This window comes from Myotis nattereri (genome assembly GCF_964212035.1).
Source record: "Myotis nattereri genome assembly, chromosome: X".
Lineage (NCBI taxonomy): Eukaryota > Metazoa > Chordata > Mammalia > Chiroptera > Vespertilionidae > Myotis > Myotis nattereri.
Genome location: NC_138078.1, coordinates 149,860,731 through 149,866,068, shown reverse-complemented (window position 1 = coordinate 149,866,068; position 5,338 = coordinate 149,860,731). Strand labels below are relative to the sequence as shown.

At 40.0% G+C, this 5,338-nt stretch overlaps 1 pseudogene across 1 annotated transcript; it reads right to left on the bottom strand.

The window, feature by feature from the left end:
- Window positions 1–2,959: 2,959 nt before the first annotated feature.
- Window positions 2,960–3,504, bottom strand: LOC308511992 (ferritin heavy chain-like; annotated as a pseudogene). The gene has a single exon. The product of its transcript is annotated as a ferritin heavy chain-like (transcript).
- Between the last annotated feature and the right edge of the window lie 1,834 nt (window positions 3,505–5,338).

Genomic DNA, 5,338 nt, shown 5'->3' with positions numbered 1-5,338 from the left:
ATAAGGCTGCAATGAGAATAAGGGTGAATATATTCTTTCTAATTATTGTTTCAGGTTTCTTTGGATATATTCCCAGAAGTGGAATCGCTAGGTCATAAGGCAGTTCCATTTTTTAATTTTTTGAGGAAACTTCATACTGTTCTCCACAGTGGCTGCACCAGTCTGCATTCCCACCAGCAGTGCACGAGGGTTCCCTTTTCTCCGCATCCTCTCCAGCACTTGTCGCTTGTTGATTTATGGATGATAGCCAATCTGGCAGGTGTGAGGTGGTACCTCATTGTGCTTTTAATTTCCATCTCTCTGATGATCACTGGCATTGAGCACCTTTTCATACTTATTGGCCATCTGCATGTCCTCTTTGAAGAAGCATCTATTCACATCCTTTGTCCGTTTTTAAATCAGATTGTTTGGTTAATGGTGTTGAGTTTTATATGTTCTCTTTTTAAAAAAATATACTTTCATTGATTTCAGAGAGGAAGGGAGAAGTAGAGAGAGATATAAACATCAATCAGCTGCCTCTTGCAGGCCCCCTACTGGGGATCAAGCCTGCAACCTGGGCATGTGTCCTGACCGGGAATAGAACCTTGCCACCTGGTTCATAGGTCTGCGCTCAACCACTGAGCCACACTCGCCGACCAGTTTCACATGTTCTTTATAAATTTTGGATATTAACCCCTTATCAGATGTATCATTGGTGAATATGTTCTCCCATCCAGTGAGTTGTTTTCAAACAATTTTTTAAAATATATTTTATTGATTTTTTTTTTTTTTACAGAAAGGAAGGGAAAGGGATAGAGAGTTAGAAACATTGATGAGAGAGAAACATCAATCAGCTGCCTCCTGCGCACCTCTTACCAGGGATGTACCCGCAACCAAGGTACATGCCCTTGACTGGAATCGAACCTGGGTCCCTTCAGTCCGCAGGCCAATGCTCTATCCACTGAGCCAAACCAGTCAGGGCAGTGAGTTGTTTTTTATTTTGTTGATAGTTTTCTTTGCTGTGCAAAAACGTTTTAGTTGCATGGAAAAATTTTTCCATCCTTTCACTTTCAGTCTGTGTGAATCTTTTGTTCTGAGGTGGGTCTCTTGTAGAAAGCATATATGTGGGTCATGTTTCCTTATCCATTCAGTTACTCTGTCTTTTGATTGGAGCATTTAATCCATTCACATTTAAGGTTGTTATTGATAGGGTTTTCCTTATACCTATATTCCTTTCTCAATTTCTTTTTCTTTTTAAAGCACTCCCTTTAACATTTCCTGCAGTGCTGGTTTGATAGTAATATACTCCTTTAGCCTTTCTTTGGTCTAGAGAATGCTTTCTTATTAATATTTGGTAGACTTTACCAGGAAAGCTATCTGGGCCTGGAGTTTCCTGTGTGAGAAGGTTTTTAACTATCAATTCAATTTCTTTTATATAGATATAGGGAATTTTACATGATCTATTTCTTCTTGAATGAGTTTTCAATACTTTGTATCTTTTAATTTTTCAATTTCATCCAAGTTGTTGAATATAATGGAATAAAATTATTTATACATTCTCTTATTCCTTTTAATATCTGTAGAATCTCTCACGCTATCCCCTTTTATTTTGGATATAGGTAATTGTGTTTTCTTTCCTTTTTTCCTGGTCAGTAGAGTTTAATCAATTATATTGACCTTTTTCAAAAATAGGCTTTGGTTTCATTGTTTTTATCTTATTATTTTTCTTTTTCCTGTTTTATTGATGTCCTCTTTTATATTATTTACTTTCTTCTGTTTAAATTCTCTTTTTTCCAATTCTTTAGGGTTAAAAACTAAGGTAATTGATTTGAGACTTTTCTTCTTTTCTAATATTGGTGTTCAGTGCTATAAACTTCCCCCTAATTGATGTTGTTCTTTTATTTTTATTCAGTTCAAAATACTTTTTACTTTCTCTTTGAATTTCTACTTTGACCCTGGATAACATGGGCTATCCAGATGTGTGTTATTCAGTTTCCAAAATTTTAGGGATTTTCCAGAGATTTTTTTCATTACTGATTTTAAAGGAAATTCCACTGTGGTTAGAAGACATACTTTAAAAAAATTTTTTTTTTATTTTTAAAAATTGATTTCAGAGAGGAAGGGAGAGGGAGGGAAAGATAGAAACATCAATGATGAGAGAGAATCATTGATCAGCTGCCTCCTGCATGCCCCCTACTGGGGATTGAGCCCACAACCCGGGCATGTACCTTTGACAGAAATCAAACCTGGGACCCTTCAGTCTGCAGGCCAACACTCTATCCACTGAGCCAAAATGGCTAGGGCCAGAGGACATACTTTTTATAACTTGGATCCTTTAAAGTTTGTAGAGGCTTGTTTTGTGGCTCAGAATATGGTCTATCTTGGTAAATATTCCATGTGTACTTGAAAAGAATGTGTATTTTGCTATTGCTGAGTGGAGTGTTCTCAATTAGGTCATGATGGTGAAAGTGTTTAAATCTATATTCTTGTTGATTTCCTACCTACTTATTCTATCAGTTATTTGAGAGGGGTGGTTTTAAAACTTTGAACTATGATTGTGGATATGCCTCTTCCTTTTTGCAATACTATTAGTTTTACTTCGTGTGTTTTGAAGTTTGTTCTTAGGTGCATAACTTTTTTAAGTTGTAAAGTTCTCTTGATTAATTGATTTCTTAATCATTATGAAATGGCCTTCCTTATCCTTGGTAATATGTTTGTTTTGTTTGGAAATCTACTTTGTCTAATATTAATATAGCCACTCCAGCTTTAGTGTTAGTGTGGTATATCTTTTAACCTACCATCTTGCAGTCTGTTTACTATTTGTCCCATCTGAGCGTTGTTGTCTTTCCTTTTATTTACCTTCTTTGGGATTAATTAATTAATTTTTTTCAAATACATTTATTGAGGTGACCCTCATATGCACGTACTGCTTTGGTGACCAGGGAGTCACCCTCGAGGCTATGGGAAGCCAGCCTAAGGCTTAGCGCTCGTGGCTGTCTCCCAGGGTGTGCTTGTCAAAGAGATACTCTGCCATGCCAGTTTCAGGGGCCTCCAACCTGTGCAAGTTGGTTACGTGGTCACCCAATTCTTTGATGGATTTCACCTGCTCATTCAGGTAGTGAGTCCCAGTGCAGTCACACAAATGAGGGTCCTTTTGGTCAGCAGCTAGTTTGTATAAGTCCAGTAGGGACCGATCCACATTTTTCCCAAGTGTAAAACTTATTCCATTGCCTTCAGCCCATTCTCCCAGTCATCACAGCCTGGTTTCTTGATATCCTGAAGGAAGATTCGGCCATCTCGCTGGTTCTGCAGCTTCATTGGTCTTTCAGCATGTTCCCTCTCCTCATGAGATGGGTGAAGAAAATATTTGGCAAAGTTCTTCAAAGCCACATCATGACAGTCAAAGTAGTAAGACATGGACAGGCAGACGTAGGAAGTATAGAGTTCCAGGTAGATCTGGTGGTTGATGGCAGCCTCTGAGTCCTGGTGGTAGTTCTGGCCCACCTGCGAGGTGGACCCGGTCATTGTCATGGTGGGCAGCTAAGGAGAGGCAGAAGGCTGGCCTGGGCAACAGGCTGGGATGGTCAAGCTCTGGGTTTATTCCAAGCACTGTTGAAGCAGGAAACCACTACAACTCTCTGAGAAGACTGTGATTTAAAGAAATTTAAGATAATTTGGATTAAACCTCCTTTTCCCCAATTCTATTTTTGAGTACTTGAGAAGGATTGCTGCGCTGCATCCCTTTCACTGTATTCGTTGTAAAAGAAACAGATATTCAGGTTCTCTGAAATGTGAAAGCTGTCTTACTTTTTTGGCCAATGGTTGATCAGTAATGAAGAGAAAATTGTCAGTAAACTATAGCCGATCTCATGTAATTTTGAAGGTTTCACAGCTTCAGGAGAAATTCGGTATTCCTGGGAAAAGGAGAGTTGAAATTTAATGGCTTGAATTTGCTTTTGAGCACTCCCTCCCCTGACACAGACACATCCAGAACAGTTTCACTGAGTGTTATCAGAGATTTCAAAGTTCCATAAAAATCCACAATTCCCCAAATCACTTTAGCTATCTCTGTTTATTCTTCTGTCCCTTTCAACATGAATAACTTTTATCTCCCCATCTCCATCTTCTTCTTTGTATTACTTTAACAATGTTAGCAAGCAAGGACTGGTTGACCTTTATTTTACATTTGAAAGAAAACAGGGGGCACCTGGTCCATGCCCAACATTTTTAGAGACAATACTGAGGTCTAGAAAGTTGACCAACTTGTCCTTGGTCTGGGCTCGTTCTCAGTGGGGGAGGGAGGCTGGGATTAGTACAAATATCAAAGGACAGTTTTAGATGAGGAAAGAAGAGTTAGGAAAACAAAGACTGGCGCAGAAGATTAAAAGCAATAACGAAGAGCACACAGATGCCAGTATTCCATGGATTTTCTCTATTCTCTTGCTTTTTTTAATGACTGCTCTAGAATACATCTTGAGCCCTACTACATTCAAGCACTGTGGTGGGCATGGCTGAGCACAGAAAGCCCTGAGGTCTTTACTGGTGTAAGGGTTATTGTCTGTTACCACCCCGCTTTCCTACCTCATTCCATTCTCTACCCTTCTCTGCCCTGAATGGTTAGCCTCCCTTACTCCATGCTCTGGTTGGGTTTGGTCAGTGAGAGGAGCAGACATGAGATAGGAAAACAAAAGGAGAACAAGTAGAGGTATTCCTTTTGCTCTCTCTCTTCTCTGACAGTAGCTGAGATCTTCTGGGACTACAGCTCCTACTGGATGCCCTCTCCTCCATATGCCAGCTCCCCCAGGGTTCTATATCTTTCCCATTTTCTCCTCAGGCAAACAGAGGGTAAGGGCTCCTTGCCATGCTAATCTCTGGGTGCCTCAACACCCCTTATTTGTTCTCATAACCCAGTAGAGGGTTGGATTCTGTTTCCTACTGGGATCCTGACTGATACGCTGATTCCTATAGTTCTTACAGTACATTTGTAACTAGTATTAGATGTAGAACAGTACAGTGGAAATTTAGAGGAAGGAGAACTAAAATACCAGTCTTACAGCCTCATTGCAGAAATGGGAAAAACACATACAGGGGCAGAAGTCCCCAAACCCAATAAATGAGAGCAACACAAACCCCATAGGTACAGAGACAGGTGCAAGATGTGCATAAGTAGGGACATGGGGGAAATCAACAGGAGTCTCAGAACTTCTGTTCTTACCACAATGGGCCTCACAAACATTTGCCTGTGCTGGGAGCGCTTTCGTTTGGCAAGGTGATCATAACACAAGGTCACCCCAAGGGGACCTACATTTTAGCTTTCCAGTCACTAGGGAAAGGTCTTGGTGCTTGGTGTTTCATTTGT